The 18,070-nt window shown below is 47.2% G+C and overlaps 1 protein-coding gene across 1 annotated transcript in view; it reads left to right on the top strand.

Moving 5' to 3' along the window:
• Positions 1–18,070, top strand: part of TRERF1 (transcriptional regulating factor 1) — a 309,743-nt gene that overhangs the window by 234,691 nt on the left and 56,982 nt on the right. Inside the window, exon 7 of the mRNA XM_028479519.2 lies at positions 4,907–5,021. The gene's annotated coding sequence lies outside the window, so the exon portion shown is untranslated. The remainder of the gene's footprint in view (positions 1–4,906; positions 5,022–18,070) is intronic.

The following is an 18,070-nucleotide window of genomic DNA, read 5'->3' as shown; positions in this document are numbered from 1 at the left end:
AGCTAGCCAGACGTTAACGAGGGGGGAGCTAGGAGAATAGCATCCCAGTCAGAGGGACCAGCATGTGCAAAAGTTCTGGGGTAAGAAAGAGCTTGGAGCGTGTGAAGACCTGAAAGACAAGCTGACTGGAGCTGTGAGCAAGGGAATAGGAGGCCTGAGGAGGTTGGAGAGTGGGTGGTGGTCCGCCATCCATTGTCAGCCTATGATAAGTCTGTCTGATAATGCTCTCAGTGTTTGAGCTGCTGTGATATTGGTCGAATACCCCAGCTTCTGTGTTCTGGGATAGCCAGGGGCATGAAGACCTGATGAAGTGGCCACCTATCTCTCATAACGGTCTGAGCAGGAATGCCCTCTTCTAGTGCCTATAAATTATTCTTTTCTCAACCTCCACGGAGGTAGTAAGAGTGGGGCATCTACAGAAGACGAGAGGTGGTTGGAGAGAGAATGGGAGTTTTCGCCACACTGGAAGAGCTTCCAGGCCTCCCCATCTGTTGATAGAATGTGTCTCACTTGAAAATTAGATCTTCTTCTGTGTCACCATCATCTCTGTGCAGGAGAACTTGTTTGACAGAATGAGTGGCCCCCACGTGACTGGAGTCTAAGATTTCTCATTGCATTGATTACTCTCCACCCTGTTTCTTAGATGTTCTTAGATTAAATCTACAGATTTAATTCCTCCTCCTCCTCCTCAATTTCTTCTCCTCCCCCTCCTGCTTTTCCTTCTTTTAAAAATCTGTGCCAATTTCTAATTTATTGTGGGTGGCACGGAGGGAATTCTTCACACTTCATTGGGTCCTGCTTCCTATTTCAGAAGCTCCGCAGTTTGTCTCCTGTGTCCCCTCCCCTCCCCTGGCTGCCACCCTGCTCCTGGTCCAGTTTTCATTTCAACTGCTCTGTGGCCGACAGGAACCCTTCCTCTTTGGTTTGAGCCTCTCAATACCCATTTAAAATGTTCATGTCTCCACAGTAATTTTTCCCTCCCAAGACTCTTAAATCGTCATTCTCCCCTTAACTCTAACAGCAGTGTGGTCTGTAAGGCATCATTAGTCACCACTGTGTGCAGAAGGGAAACTGAGACCCAGACAGCCGTGTGGGGCATGGGACAGAGTCTGGCCTTGCCAGATGGCTTGCTGCCTGTGGGTCCCTGGAAAATCACAGAGCCTTCCAGGGCTGCGTCCTCACTGGTCGTGTGGGAGAGACCTAAGTAAGATTTCCATCCCCGTAAGTCAGCGCCATGGTAGAGAGGAAGGGCTTTCTGGCTCCCCGTTCTGGTTCCGTCACTTAGTTCTGTGGTCTGGGACAAACCAGCAGGCCTCAGTTTCCTCACCTATAACAAGGTGATACCAACAGTGACCCCGCAGGACTGTTGGGACTATTCGGGTGCTTCTTGGGAAGGCCCAGCACCAGGCCTGGCCTGTGTTTAGGCCTTCAGGATGTGGTAGCTGTTCCATCTCCTCTCCCTTCTGGAACTTGGCTGTTTGTCCAAGGGAACCCCCTTGGGTGGGTGGTGGAACCAGAACCCAAGTCTGCTGACTGCCGGCCCGGAGCCCCTGGGTGGAGCTCCCTGTAAGTCCTGGGGTGGCATCCAGAGAGGGTGGGCCTGGGGCCACCGAGGTGAGACTCAGTGCCCGTTAGCCCTGGTGCAGGGGGACTTCCCGCCGGGAGCTCTCAGCACAGTGGCAGGGGACCCATGAGGTCACACACCAAGAAACTGTGAGTCATCGGGACACCTGCACCCCTGCAAAGCTGCCCTTGCAGCCCCAGTACCAGCTGGGAAATTGTTTCATGGATTCCTGTTGATTTTCACGTTGAGGGAGGAGCATGGCTGTCCCCACACATTGCTGTGTGATGGTAATGCTGACACTTATCCAGGGCCAGTTGGGAGCCAGGAAATGTGCTCAGCGTAGGACCTGTGCTCTTGCTGATCTCGCAGCAAGGAAGGCACTGCTAACTCCATTTTATGAAAGAACCAGGCCAAATGGCCAGTGAGGGGCGGGCCCCGATTTGAACCCAGGTCTGCTTGGCTCCAAAGCTCACGTTCCGTGCATGAAATTGTATGACCTTCCGTCGAGTAATATTCACCACGAGGCTTCTCCAGCAATCACTTAATAATAGAACGCTTGTTCACATCCCCAAACCCACATCCACTGTCAGTCTGTGTCAGCCCTGACCAACTGATTTTCACCACTGGTCAAATTGGATTTGGCCAAGTTACCACTGTGGAAGAGAAAAATAGATGAGTCCCCAAACTTGCTATAAAATGGGAGGGAGGATAAGGTGGCCCCTGTGTTGGATGCCTCGTGCCAGCTTAGGAAGAGGGAGAATTAGCTGACACGCACCTTACTTTCCTGGCTCGCCTTAAGTAACTTCTTGGGTACTTTTGGGAAAACCTGCACATCTATAATGCATGGTCTGAATACCATCACAGTGGAAGCATGATGTGAGTCAAGAACCGATTCGGTCCTTATTAAGAGCCTCCTTTCATAGCTAGAATGAGCCATGTTCCTTCTGTCACAGGAACTTTGCACAGCCTATTCATTGTGCTGGCAACACCTTTTCTTTCTGTCTTTTCCCTCCTGCCCCCACCCTATTTTGTTTCACTAATTTATTCTTAGGGCTCAGATTAAAGACTAATTCTTTAGGAAAGCACCACTGACCCTTTCCTGTGCTAGATCTACCCCTGACATATGCTGTTATGGCAGTAATCATACTTCTTCAGAGCACCGCTATTATAGTTATTTCTAATTTATTAATGTTGGTTTCCCCACTAGAGGATAAGCTCCATGAAGGCAGGGACCACACTGGTCTCAACTGTTGTATGCCTAGTGCTTTGCACTTGCCTGCGATATACTAGGCACTCAGTCAACAACGGATGGACCAGTGGATGGTTGGATAGGTGGATTGAGCCAGTTAACTTCATTTCCTTTACCTTAACTCCAGCCAATATACTCTTCTTGCAGGAAAGAGGGGGATTGTAATTGCCTGTTTATATGTCTCCCTTGGGTCTTTTTGAAGAAGAACCCATATTGAGAACACTAGAATCTAGCCCAGCACCTGATATATAAAACTTGGCTGTGTGGTCTAAGCTTAATCTTGCCCATGAGTGATTCCAAGGACTATTGCTCCTGTCGGGGAGCCTGGAGAGTTATTTTCCCATGTTGAGAATAAGGATGAAACACTCATGGAAGCTGAGGGAAGTCCATCCCTGTTTCCCACCTCGTGCCATGGTTTAGCTTCTTGGTAAGATCTGCCATTGACGTTGCCAGTTACTCTGTTGACTTATTTATACATAAATAATTATTCCCATAACCTTCACTTCCCCAACATTCAGAGATAAATGATAGACAATCTTTGTAACATCACAGACATCGCTTCCAAAGCATTCCCTTGCTATAGGAATGTTTATGATGTGCTTATCGCTAGAATTTCATGAGCAACAAACTCCCAAATTGCAAATGACTTAGCATTTGAAGCAGCGAGTGAGAGTATATGTGTGTACTCATTTAAAAAAAAAAAAAAGACTTTGAAAAGGGAAGTTTTTCTTCTACAGAGATATCTTCTTCTAAAGTTTAAAATAAGAACTACATAAAAGCTGAGAGTTTAGAGGAATGAGCACTTTCTCTTAAGCATTCAAATGGGGGAAAATGACTTGTAATCTCTCCCTCAAGTATTAAGGCAATAGGCATTTAAAGGCTTTTTTGGGAGCTGGCTGTCACAGACAAAAGATTTCTCAATTTAAAAAACATCATTTTTATAACATTAAATGGTAGGAATGAACACCAGCAGCCCTCTTGACATTTTGGAAATGCTTTATTTTTTGAAACATCCCAGTCCATTTTAATAGATGACGCTTTTGTTCTTCCCATTCCGGGCAGTAGCTTCGGCTGGGGTTGCCATAGTTACAATTGGAAGTTCAAGGTAGAGCAGGACAGGGCTCCAGGCACAACTTCTGACCAGGTTCCCGTGAACCCAGTGTGTTGGTGCCACCACCTCAGACACCCCACCGCCACACTTTCCCAAAGTCCGTGCTGTAACTCTCCTTCTTGGAGAGAGACTCTCTGAACAGTCTGAACTATAGTCCAGAGGGTGAATTTGACATCATTTTTATTTCCAGCCACCCTGTCTGAACCAAGAGCTCAGCCAGACATCTCAGGAAGGTTGCACTGTTTACAGACATTTCCTATAGCAATGCTTCTCAGCTGTGGTTTGTGGAATGGTGCTGGTCTGCAAGCTGTTTACCAGTCCACGAGATCAGTACAGAAATTGAGAGGAAGCGCTTAGAAACTCTCTTGCCGATTTGACAGAGTAAGCTATTGAATCATTAAGAAGTAGGCTTGTACTCTGTGTGAATATTTTTGTCATTTCATTTTTCTACCAGTTCCTTTTCTTATATTTTATAAAAGTATTCATCCATGATGGATCGGAAATTAAAACAAAAACAAAGAACTGGTCCTTCATAACAAAGAGCTCGAGAAGCCCTGTGCTGTAGCACTTGTAAGCTGCCTCTGCTCCCTGTGGGACAGGTAGGCTGTTGAATGAACTTGGGGAAATCGCAGCACTTACCAAATTATCTTGTAGTGAAACATGTGTACGTCTCTCTCTCCCTCTCTCTCTCTCTCTCTCTCTCTCTCTCTCTCTCTCTCTCTCTCTCTTGCTAGGCTGTTGCTTGAAAGCAGGGACTGCATCTGATTCATCTTTGTAGCCTCGTTCCTTAGAGCCCTGCCTGGCACATCGGAGGGCGTGGGAAACATTTGTCCTGTGCCTGTCTGCTCCCCAATGACACGAGAGTGGCTGGGGCCAGCCTCGCGAGCTCCCGCGGCTTCTGGATAGTGTCCTTGGCAGGCTGGTGATGGAGAGCTGGGAGCAAACGATGAAGAAGTGATCTTTCTTTCTCTTTTTCCCACAGAACTAGGCCTCCTCTTCCCACCTGCCCAGCAGCATGAGAGCAGCATGACTGGCCGGCTGCAGGAGAAGCCCCCAGAGCCAGGCCCCCAACTCAACCATCTGCTGCGGAGGCCAAGGTGAGCTTGCTTCCCTTTTCCTGGAAGGTTTCGGCATTTTCATTTGAACTAATTCTCTATGCTTTTGTAATCCCTTGCCATATGCTGGAAAAATGGGGTTTACTGGGACATGGGTAAACTGAAAAAGTACATGTCAGCCTAATGGGGCAAAACGTGCTCATTTCGGCTAATGGAGAGGCCGATGGTGGAGCAGAAATGACACTGGATTAAGTTTCTGGGGACTGAAGCTCTCATTATTCCTCCACCACCTCCTGAATCTGGGACCTTGGGCAGATCTTTTAGGGATCGGGTATCCAGGGAGTTTTGGGTGAAGGAATCTCTGGGATGGGATAGAATTGGAAGGATGGTCCACTCATGGTCTGGGACTCTCAGGATGCCCTGGGCAGTCTCCTGTCCCACACAGGGTCATAAAGGGCCTTAGAGGATAAGCCAGGCCAATTCCTGACCAATGTTGAGCAATGAATTGTTAGAAAATTCTTCCTAATATTGGGACAAATTCTTCCTCTCTGAAATTTCTGTCTTCTCTCCTCTGGTCTGCCACGTGGACCCACAAAGACTGGGCTTTCAAAGACTCTTCCACATGACCCTCTCTTTGGATTTGGAGATGGCTGTCGTGACTCTGTTTTTCTTTTTTGTATAAATTCTCCCTGGAGACTGGCACCACTCACCTTGTCCTCTTGTCCCCTCCATGTTGGAAAGGGCTTCATCACCTCCAGTGTTGGTCCTCAGTGCTCACTCAGCCTGTACTATCCTCAACAGAGACTCCTTCGTTCGCCACTCATTCTTCAGGACATATTAAGAGCCCTCTTTGTGACAGTCACTGTACTAGACTCTGGAGATACATCAGTGAACAAGAAAGACAGGGTCTTTTTCTTTTTTAAGATAAAATAGGTATGGATCCTTGGAGAGAGTTTGAAATAAGCACTGAACCATTTCTGTGTGCTCCTTTTAAATATTTTATCTTTTCAACTGTTTTCTTAAATGTTTCATGAGTGCTTGAAAAAGTGTGTACTCTCTAATTATTAGATGTATAGTAGTTTTCTATATATGATCATTAAAATAAGCTAGTTCATTGTGCTGTTCAAATCATCTATAATATGTCCTTGTCTGTTTTTGTCTGACTAATCTTCTCAGTAACACATTATTGAGAGACATGTTAAAAATCTCCCATTGGATTTGTCCATTTCTCCTTGTAGTGCCAAAAATTTTGCTTATGTATAAAATTTTGTGTGTGTGTGTGTATATATATATATATATATATATATTTTTTTTTTTTTTTTTTTTTTTTTTTTTTTTGCGGTACGCGGGCCTCTCGCTGTTGTGGCCTCTCCCATTGTGGAGCTCAGGCTCCGGACGCGCAGGTTCAGCGGCCATGGCTCAGGGGCCCAGCCACTCCGCAGCATGTGGGATCATCTCGGACTGGGGCACAAACCCACGTCCCCTGCATCGGTAGGCAGACTCTCAACCACTGCGCCACCAGGGAAGCCCAAATTTTGTATATTTTAAGGCAAGGGTGTTTGGTTAGAACGGGTGTATCTTACTGATGAATTGGGATTCATTTCAACCATCTTTATATTTGTTTTTTTTCTGCTCCTTCTTTTTGGTTGAGATGTTTTTCCCTCCTCATTCCATCTTCTGTCTTCTTGTTTGAAAGTTATGTGCTCTTTATCTGTTCTTTCAATGTTTAGCCCATCTATTTTAACAGGCATACTTAACAAAGTCTAAAATTAGTGTCTTTACCTGCCTCCCCAAAAATACAAGAACCATAAACTGGTTTAATTCTAACCACTACCTCTCCCAATTTATATACAATTGTTATCCTGTGTTTTCATTCTGTCCTGTTTTTTTCCCTACAATATAGGCATCATTGTTTTATATGATGTGTTTGTATCCACATTCTTATCAATATCTTTTCTCACCATTCTTTTTTTTTTTTTCTCCTCACCATTCTTTCATGAACTGGAGATCATTTTCCTTCTGACTAAAATAAACCCCTTTAGCATTATCCTTTAGTGAGAGTCTGTTGGTGGTAAACTTTCAAGTTGTTTTTGCTTTGGTTTGGTTTGTTTTTTGTTGGCTTGAAACTGTATTTTGCTCTCATTTTTTTTTTTTTTTTTTTTTTTTTTTTTTGTGGTACACGGGCCTCTCACTGTTGTGGCCTCTCCCGTTGCGGAGCACAGGCTCCGGGCGCGGCGGCTCAGCGGCCATGGCTCACGGGCCCCGCCGCTCCGCGGCATGTGGGATCCTCCCAGACCGGGGCATGAACCCGTGTCCCCTGCATCAGCAGGCGGACTCTCAACCACTACGCCACCAGGGAAGCCCTTGCTCTCAATTTTGAAAGGTAGCTTTACTGGATATTTTCTCTTCGGTCACTGAAACCATTATACCACTACCTCTGGCTCTGAATGTTGCTGTTGAGACATTGGCTGTCGGTCTTCCTTTATAAGTGACCTGGCATTTCCCTCTAGTTACATTAAAGATGTTGCTGCTTTCTTTGGTGTTCTGCCACTTCTCTCTCATGTAACTAGGTGTCAATTTCTCTGTCTTTATTCTGTTTGGGTTTCATTGGTATTCCTAGAGCTAAAGATGAGTGTCTTTCAACAGTTCTGGAAGATTCTCACCCTTCATTCTTTGAATATTGACTCTTTCCCATTCTTGCTAATAGCTCCTTTTGGAACTCCAGTTAGACATATGGTGGACCTTCTCATTCTGTTCTCTGTATCTCGCAACCTCTATTCCATATTTCTCACCTCTTTGTCCCTCTATGCTGAACTCTGAACTCTGAATAATTTCTTCAAACCTGTCTTCCATTTAATTTATTCTGTGTTTCAAATGCTGTTTAATCCATCCATTGAAATATTTTCCTTTCAGCTTCTTTATTTATCATTTCTAGAAGTTCTGGTCCATTATTTTTTAAATCTGCTTGGTGATTTTCTCTTATTTCTTGCTTATATTTGCAAACTTCTTAATTTCTTTAACATATTGAAGTTGCTATTTAGAAATTGTAGAACTTCATGTCTGGTAATTGAGAATCTGAAGTCTTTGCAGGTCTGATTCTGCCGTCTGTTGCTTCTGCTGGCTAGTACTCATAATGCCTTGTTTCCTTGTTGTTGTTATTTTCTTTGAGCTGTTCATTTTCCTTAGAACTTTACCTTTGTGAACTATTTGAGGTATGGCTTGAAGTTAATTTTTCCAGAGACGTTTTGCATTAACTTCTGCTTGTTGTCTGGGGGTACTCCCAATCAAAAATCACTTTAAATTCATTTTCTAACCAAAGCTTTTCTGGCTACATAAGTAGCATGAATTCAAACTGCAAATCTGTGTGAAATCCAGCTTATGGGTTCAGATTTCTACCCAGCCCAAGGTCAGGTTTCCTTGTGGTCTCCTTATGTGTTGGAGGTCTATTTCTCATTCATTGAGGGTGGAGCCTTTTGAAGTCCCAATTTTATGAAGGAACTAAGCTTTTTCTCCTGTTTCCTGAACACTGTGCAGCTGTCATGGGAAACTTAGAATCTGTAGGGTTTGGCAGGAACCCTCAGGGCGAAAGCCAGGTTCACTGCTAGCTTACATCCCAAAGTTCCTGCTTTTTTGGTTTTGGTTTTGGTCTTCGAAGAATCCTTCCATTTATACCAGTTCAGCAGTGTGTATACAATCTTTATATTTTAAATTTTAAACAGCATGTTAGTTGTTTCAGTTGGGAAGGTCAAGTAGGGTATCTGATCTGCCATATTGCCAGAAGGTCTGTTTTCTTTCTTTTCTACCATAGCCCCATGGGGCAGGAATTACTATTCTTTGTTCACGGAAGAATGAACCAAGGCTCAGAAAGGACACGTAACTGACTGCAGTCACAGGGCTAGCAGGTGATGGACTGGCAAGGAGTATATCCCTCCCCTATCCCCTTTTCCCACCTTTGCTCTCCTCAGAATAACTTAACCATTTTGGGGGGGATTAGCTTTATGCTCACAAAGGATATACGTTTCTACCAGAATGCTATAAATAGTTGGGCAGCTTTGTAAAATTTGTTTATGAATCTATTGTGTATCTTCCTCGAGAGAGGAAATGGCTTCTGCATATTTTGTGGTTTGTTTCTCCCGTGGTCCCCAGCAACTTTCCTACTTCGTTCCCACTTGGCAAAGACCTCCTGGACCTGCAGCCAGATCCCATGTGCACCTCAAGGTTGAGGACAAGACCCCAACTTCCTCTTGTCCGCGTGCTCTCTCTCCTTCTTCTCCCTTCCCTTGTGCCTCTTTTCCACACACCCCCAACCCCATCCTTCCTGCTGTTAGTTTTCCTGTCTCCTGTTTGTGTGCCTATCATCGGAGGGGAGGCCACAGAGCACAGTGGTTAGACTTTTTGGGCTTGGGGGCAGGAGAAAGAGCTGAGTTTGAACCTAGCTCTGCCTCTCACTAGCTTCGTCTCTCTGAGCTTCCATTTCTTCATCTGCAACATGGGGACCACAGGCAGAGCTGTTCAAGGATGAAATGAGATGATGTATGTATATAGAGCTTGTAACAGGAGCTTGGACCATCACAAGCACCCAGTCCGTGGTAGTCAATATCATCATGACTAAGAACAGACCCCTTCAAGACTCGCGCCCTTGTTCAGTGATGCTCTCATGTTGGCAGAGCTGGTTTATGAAATGTGATGGAAATGGAGGCAGGAGTCTAGGGTCAATGTGGGATTCCCAGCCCCGCTGGGGTGTTTTTTAAAATAATTGGAGGGAAGGCAGAACACACTGGTCTGGCCAGTGTTAGCACAGGCTAGAAACCATGGGTTCTAGAAATGTTCATCTCTAGAGATGGGGCATCTCAGCATCTCAGCCCTCCCTCCAAGCTGTTCCTTCTGTCTTAGAACTATGAGAGCTCTGGAACCTCATGACACCACTTGCTGGAGAGTTGTCCCTGTGGTGCCCACCCCCCAGTCAGTGGATGGCACACCGACTCTGCTGGACACATGTCCAGAAGGAGCAGGATGGGTGGTCTCCACTGTCCATTTGACTTCCATTCTTAAAGCTGACATGACTGCTTATAAACACACACTCCCTGCTCATAAGTAAGTGACTTTATATTACACTCAGATTTGTGTCACTTCCTGATTTGTTATCTATCAGGCAGCAACTTTTTTAGCACCTGCTATTTGTAGTGACTCTGGGCTTTGTACAGTGGGCAAGTGTTATGAAAAATGCATAGAGTTGCTATGACCCTAAAACTACTCTGAAAAATAGTCTATTCATTTAAAAAGACTTTATGACCAAAAAATGCATAAAGGATAAAACGCCTTCATAAGATTAAGTGCCAGGTATTCAGAATAGGTTTCCAGCGGGGACAGCACTGTGCCTTCGAGTGCTCAGGGAAGACTTCCTGGGGAAGGCTAGGAAGAAGATTGGGGCTGGCCCCGTGGGGCAGGTAGGGTGAGGTGGCTGGAAAAGGAGCCTTGTACATTGGGGGTGTCGAAGTGGTGTGAACTGAGGTTTAGAGATGGGCATTCTCTTGAGCTAGCGAGACCCAGTTCAGTGCTGCTAGCCCCACAGATGGCCTCTGTGGCGTCTCTTAGAGAGTCACCTCCACTGGCATATCAAGTGCCCTGACAATTCCTGCAATCAATGTTTGACTGTGCTTCACCAGGTTTCCCAACTGTGTCTGATCATGCATGGCCAATGAACATGGTGGTCTTGAATGGATTTGCATTTGCCTTTTTAATCTCTCTGCAAATGCTACCAACTCACTTTTGTAGAACAGGGATTGACAACTTTCTTTAAAAATTCAGTCTGTGAGAATCAAAAAATTATTTCCAAATAATTTGCAAAGACAAGTCAACCACTTGTCTTCCTTTTCCAAGTGTGGCTCAAATACTTAGAAGGGTGGGGTTTTGCAGGAGCCTGAAGATTGATGCTGCTGCACTAGGGAGGGAGCTGACTCCCAAGACGATGTCCACCGACATTCTCATTCTCGACCTAGCTGAGGGACCAGGCCCAACCCCACCCCATCCCCACCCTGCCTGCAAACCTCAAAGTCTATTAACGGCCTCTCTCCAGATAATGATTCATGCTTCCTGTCCCTCCTCCTTTCTAGTTACTCAGAGCTGTGAGCCAAGATTGATTATTTACACCATCCAACTGGCCTCGCCCATGGGGAGCTCAACTGGTAGATTAAATATTCTTCATGGGCGACACCCCAGGTTGAGTCCTCCTTGTCAGCTGAGTCCTGCGCAGTGAAACAAGCAGTTGTCCCAGATGCAGATGTGGAAATGCTTTCCAGAACTAGGGAGTCGGGACACATCATGTTCGGGAGTATGTGAGGAGTTTGGGGAGCCGGGGTTACTGTGAATAGAGAAACAAGGAGGTGCCCCAGGCACGGGACTCATATACTGCCATGGCCTCATAAAAGCCAACAGAAATAGGTTCTAAGCTGAGTCTTCAGGTGCTTCTCTGGAGACTGACTAACTGTTCCTTCTTGCTGTTAGGTGGTCTTGGTTCTAAAAACATTTTCATAATCTTTATTACACTAGTCATTTAGATTATTCTATTTTTAAAAAATTAAAACACTCTAACTGAGCTTAAGTCTGCCCTGATAACCTCCCCCACTCACTCAGTTCCTTTTCCAAACTAACGCAGAACCGAGATGGACATCCAGATGTCCTGATTCCCAGTGTTCTTTCCCCCCAGGGGGCCAGGGTCCTTAGGGATCGGCTGTCAGTGGCGGAAAACCGTACTGCCTCAAGGTTGCTGGGTGTCCCTGAGACAGGCAGGGTCTGGGAGGTTCACCCAGCTAAGCCCTCGCTGGTCAGAGCCAGCGGGACCTCCTTGCAGTCCGTCAGGTCCAGCCTCCTCATTTTGCAGAAGCTGAGTCTGAGATGCAGGGAGAGGAAGTCATTTGCCCAACAAGGTCACAGGGCCAGTCTCCTTTTCTGTTTGGCCCAGGTTATCTTTATATTGGGTTTGCATTTCCTGAATACGCAGCAACTGGGTAGGGGGTGGAGGGCAGGGGAAGTGGGCTTAGAAGAACCCCGTCTGAGAATGTTTAAATTTCCTGTGAGTGTCCCATGAAGAGGGAGATAATCTATGTGCACATGATCCAGAGGAGAAGGGGAGGCTTGGTTTAGGTCCAGACGACGCAGAGTGGAGGGGAGAAGGAGGAGGACAAATGGGAGCGATTCAGAGAGGCTGTGACGTTTTTATAGGTGAGATAGAAATAAATAGAGGTTTGTTTCTTTGCATTTCCTTGTTGCCTTCTTGTTTGCGTTTTTGGAGAACACTCAGGTCATGTGGAGGCTCTTGTTTTAGTGGTGGTCCTTTGTGGTTCTGGGGGGTATCTTTGGCCGAGGACCGGAGACCTCTGCTCTTGTCTCCCTCAGGTTGGCTTCTTCCTGGCACGTGTGGTCCTTTGGAAATCTCTTCCCCCCTCAGAGCGTCCAAAGCTTAGCTCAAGATGGGAGTACAGCCTCCTGCTGGGCTGCCTCACAGAAAGAGAGTGGGTATGAGGGTGCCCCCCAGATGTTAAGGGTTGGCTTCATTTTCTCCCTAACTTCTGGGAGGCTGGCACGGACACTGAGTGATTCGGAGCTTCCACCAGGAAGGGTCTCGTTTGCCCGTCAGATCAGGTGGCAGATGTGGGCACCAAGGCTGCCTCAGGCCTGCTTTGGGACAGCCTTGCCAGACAGCGTGTCCCACGTTCCTTAAAGGGGGCCGTTGTTTAAGCAGGCCAGGAGGCTGTAACTGAAAGTAAGGAAACGGCAGATATAGACAGAGTTACTGCCAATTTCCTGGAGTCTGAGAGCTGGGGGCCCCCTTGAAACAGGAAGGGAAGTAGATTATTTCCTTATCTGGTATCATGGAGGGAATGAAATGTCTCTTTCCGGGTAACTGGGGCAGCACCTTTCAACTTCTTGCTTTAATGATAACCACAGATATTCCTAAACTTTAGGTGGCCACTCAAGAATTACATCTTTTTCCCTCTCCTGGGGTCTTGAGCAGCTTGAGAGCCAGACCCCAGAGAGCAGAACACCCCCTTTGTTACCGGTAACCACACCAGAGAGCTTGGCCTGACTCATGGACACACTGAGTCCCTCTTAGGCACCTCCAAGTCTCACTGACCCATGGAGATCTACAGGCCTCTCTCTCAGGGACCCACCTGCCCCAGAAGCAAGTCTGCCCCATGAGCAAGTCACATGGGCATCTGTATCCTCCTGCTTCTTTCTCTGCCTGGTGAACAGTATGCTAAACGCACATTAGCCTTTCCACGGTGACGCTGGATCTTTAGGGATAAAGGGCAACGTCCTCTGATGCAGTGGTGCTTTCAGGAGGGTGTCAAGGTAAGTGAGGTTACCTGTCCCTACACCGGAGGGCCCACACGACTGTGGGTTTTCTCTCCTCCTTCCTGTGTCCACTTCCAGCCATTTCTGCCCCTGAGCGCCGTGCTGCTCACTGAAACAAAGGGACGGCTGAAGGTTGCCCAGGAAACAAATAACCAAATGTATTCAATCATGACTGAGTCATTGAGCCTTGATGTCAACTGTACTCAAGTCAAAACAAACCAACAGAAACCCCACCCAGGCGGTGAGACTTTGTGAGTTCTCCCTGGGCACCACGCATGTCCTGAACATTCTCCTGTTTAATCTTCACCAAAAACCTGGAATAATTAGGTGTTGTTATTCCTCTTTGACAGATGTCAATACTGAGGCTCCAAAGATTAGATCAGCCTGCCCTGTTCTCACTTTGCTGGTGGAACATGATGATTTTTAACTCTGGTCTTCTGACTCCAGAGCCCAGTACTTTGGGTGTTTCTGTGAGGAAAACTCCTGCCACATAATCCATGTGTTTCTCTCCAGTGAGAAAAGTTCCTGATGAGTTAAAAAAAAAAAAAAAATTTCCAGGGCTTCCCTGGTGGCGCAGTGGTTGCGCGTCCGCCTGCCGATGCAGGGAAACCGGGTTCGCGCCCCGGTCTGGGAGGATCCCACGTGCCGCGGAGCGGCTGGGCCCGTGAGCCGTGGCCGCTGGGCCTGCGCGTCCGGAGCCTGTGCTCCGCAACGGGAGAGGCCACAGCAGAGGGAGGCCCGCATACCACAAAAAAAAAAAAAAAAAAAAAAAAAATTTCCAGAGAGCTGAAGCTAGCCCTTTAAACCTGGAAAGAGAAAGCGTTTTTGGTGTAAAGTGCATCAGATTCTTTCTCATACTTCCAAGTTCACAGCTATATGCTAGAGGGTTGAAGGCTGCCTACAGCTGATGGCCAGGACGTGTCTATACCAGAGTGTATGCCAGCTCTCCTTGACCCTTCAGAACGTGGAGAGCGCTGCAGGGGTCCAACTAGGGGGAAGTAGCTTCATGCTACTCAGATCTGCGACGGGCGAATGAAGGACACCGCACGGTATCAGAGAAGCCTCACCCTGGCATCAGAGGGCTGGAGGTTTAACCCTTTGTCACAATTGTGTGGCCTTGAGTGCATCGTCCCCTGCATGTGAATTTCCTCATCTTTCAAATGGAGAAAACAATTCTGACCTCACCGGCTTGTTGTGGGGACAGAGTAAGATAGTGGGTGTCGGTGCTTTGTCCAGTGCTTTCCAGAATGTTACTGTTGGCCATGAGGACAGGCACCCCCTCGCATGAACTCCTCAATGTCCCTACCAGAGACTCCACGTGGGCCAGAGGATTCGTGGCTGTGGCCCCGGGGGACGGGTCTGCTCTGAACTCCACTGACGTCAGGCAAACACACCCACGGCCGCCGGGGCGGGTCACTCTCCATGTCAGCACTGACCTCCTCGTGCCAGGGCCGTTGGAGAGAAGCCGCCATGAGCTTCTCACTCTTCTGCTCAGGACAAGGAAAGAGAAAAAAAAGAAAGGGGAAAAAAAAGAAAAATGGATTTTCTTTAACCTGTGGCTTTTTTTCCCTTCTGCCCTCCTTGTTATGAGTGGGATTGCCACTTAACTTTTTTTTTCATTAAAAAAAAATGATGTTCTGGGTGAGGGAACATAATATTTAGACATGTTGAACTGACAGCTGATGGGCGTGTTGTCAATACATCATCACCACAAATCACGTGGCAAGGGTTGGTGGGGAGGAGGTTTGTGTGTACGTGTGTGTGCGCGCGCACACACTTGAATGATTTTAAGTGTTTGGGGAAGGTCCCATGACCCCTATGGAAAGCAGCTCCTGTGGAAGGTTAGCCAGGGAAATGGTCAGCCCTTAGGGTAGGAATGGGAAGTGGGCTTCCATTGTGAATTGAGGGGGGGGGGTCTTCTCCATGTGAGCCTGTGGAAGCAAAAGGTCTCCCCTTCCTCTCTCTTTCTCTCCCTCTTTTGTGTCCTTAGCACCCAGTGGGTGCCCTGTATTATGCTGACCGCAGTAGACAGAGTTGATGAGGCACTCCTTGGAAGAGGTCCCAGTTTGATGGTGGATGCAGATAGAGCAGCTGGGACCAGTGCTCTAAGTGGTGTAATAAAGACACGCAGCCTGAGTCCTGCCATTCTCACTTGCCCTCCAGGCAGTCTTCCTCCCATCCCTGCCTTCACTTACTGCCTGTGTCAGGCGACTCAGCAACCTCTCTTGAGCCTTGGAGCCCTCGGTCCAGCTGCCTCTGTGACAGCTCCTGTTGTAGGTCTCAAAGTGAAACAGCTTTCGTGGTGCTCCGTCTTCACAGATGCGAATCTAGGCATCATCTTGACACTCCTCCCTCCCACACCCCCCTGCCCATCTCATCACTAAGTCCTATCACCTTCACCCCCACATGCCCCTCCATCACCACCCACATCCAAACTGCCTGGCCTGGGCCATCGCTAAGTTGAGTCCCGCTCCCCATATCCTCACTCACCCTCCTCCAGTCCGTTCTGACCAGGGGTCCACAAACTATGGTCCATGGGCCAAATCCAGCCACTGCCTGATTTTGTACAGCCCGTGAGCTAAAAATGGTTTGTGCATGTAAACATTTGATGATACGGGGCACTGACTTTGAACCCAATTAAGCAAAATGTTATCCCTCTAAAAAATAAGTCCATTCTTCTCATTAATAGATCTATTTACATTAAATTGTACTCGATTACTATTATATTTTGAGTTTCCTCAGAAAGTTTGTAGAAATTTGTTTTTTCTCTTACTATATAAGCGTCTACATCATAGCCTCGATTTTGCTTCCTGGCTGTGAACCCTGCAATATATACTTTCTGGCCCTTTACAGAAAACATTTGCTGACCTCTGGTCTATCCTGTGGCCTTTTCAAAATGGAAATCTGATCAGTCACACATGCTTGTACATGCACACACACACATACATACATACATCATACATCACATACACACATCCAAACACTTGAATCGTTCCCCACTGCTCTTGGTATAAAGATAAAACTCCTTACCTTCAAGAACCTGGTGTGGTCTGGCCCCTGCCCCCTCTCCATTTTCATTGCCAAGCTCCTATCCTGGCCACTCTGGCCTTCTCTTAGTTCCTATGTCCACCGTGTTCCCACCTGCCACAGGGCCTTTGCCTGTGCTATCCTTGACTTTATCTGGGAGGCAGCTTTCCACACTCTATTTTCCCTATTTAAGTGCTTCTCATCCTGCAGATTGCGGTATCACCGTGACTTCTGCAGAGGATCCTTCCCTGACCTTTCTGCTGAGGTCACAGCCCTCTATTATAACCACTCATCGCAGTCATAGATTTGTCATTGTCTGACACTCCCCCCACCCCAGACATCAAGCACCTGACACCATGAGAGCTGACACCATGTCATACAACCCCCTCATGGTGTCCCCTGGTACATAGTACGCACTCAGTAAATACCTGGTTACATTGAATGGCTGAGAATCAAGGAAGCCTTCATAAAAGATAAGTTTGAACAGGAACCAGTAGGTTGAGAAGATGGAGAATGGTTGGATAAATCATTGGAAAGGGAGGTGAGGCTAAATCATGAGGGGGCCCCCTGTGCCAGCCTGAGCTCTTTGGATGCTTCTCCTGTGGGCAGAGGGCACATGGGTGGTTTGAAGCAGAAGGGTGGCGTGGACAGAGCTGCTGAGCGGACAATAGACTGGAGGGGGCAGGACCAGCTATAAAGGACTGTTCCATGGATCGGGCAGTGGGGATGAGAGGAGATGGTCAGGGAATGCTGTAGAGGAGGGGGCAACAGGAATTGATAGCCTACTGGAAGTGGGGGAGGTGAGCTCTTGGGGGTCCCATGTTTCTCCAGTATTTAAGATGAGTGAAGAGAGAGGAGTTAGAGCACAGGTGGAGGGATGGACATTTGTTTGAGGGTCAGGAAGTGGAGGTGGTAAATACCTATAGTCCCCCGGTGTTCTCTATGAAGGAGATTAGAGTTACCTGCTGAGACAAAGGCTTTTGGGGTTCAAGTCATAGGCTTTGGCCTCTTTCCCCGTTGACAAGCAGTGGATGCCACATGCCCCCTAAACTGTTGGGGGGTTCAGCTCATCCAGGAGCAGCTGGAGGTTCAGGCTGGCGGTTTCTATCCCAAACAGCTCCTCCGGGGGTTAAAGGCACTTAAAGGAGATCTTAGAGACCTGCCTTTCCTCACTCTTTTCCTAAAATGTGATGTCTAGATGTCAGCTTTGTCAGAAATCCTACCTCGAAGGCCTTTGGAAAAAAGAGTTCCACTCATGTCCGAAAATGTTCACCGAGGCCCTATACCACCCAGCTCTGCTCTGAGCACCATGAGGAATCCAGCTCTTGGCCCGCAGAGGGTCTGTGCCTGACCTGAAGACACATAACTAACACATGAAATGCACAGAGACGGAATTCCCTGGCGGTCCAGTGGTTAGGACTCAGTGCTTTCACTTCTTTGGTCCCGGGTTCAATCCCTGTTCGGGGAAGTAAGATCCCGCAAGCGATGCGGCGCAGCCGAAAAAAAAAAAAAAAGCAGAAATGCACAGAGAACAGTGCAGGAAGGTGTCATTCAGCAACATAATGCATTTTGTTTTCGTTTTTTTTTTAACATCTTTATTGGAGTATAATTGCTTTACAATGGTGTGTTAGTTTCTGCTTTACAACAAAGTGAATCAGTTATACATATACATATGTTCCCATATCTCTTCCCTCTTGCGTCTCCCTCCC

This window comes from Physeter macrocephalus, chromosome 18, assembly GCF_002837175.3.
Source record: "Physeter macrocephalus isolate SW-GA chromosome 18, ASM283717v5, whole genome shotgun sequence".
Lineage (NCBI taxonomy): Eukaryota > Metazoa > Chordata > Mammalia > Artiodactyla > Physeteridae > Physeter > Physeter macrocephalus.
The sequence above is the reverse complement of the archived record's forward strand: the minus strand, read 5'-3'. Positions and strand labels throughout refer to the sequence as shown.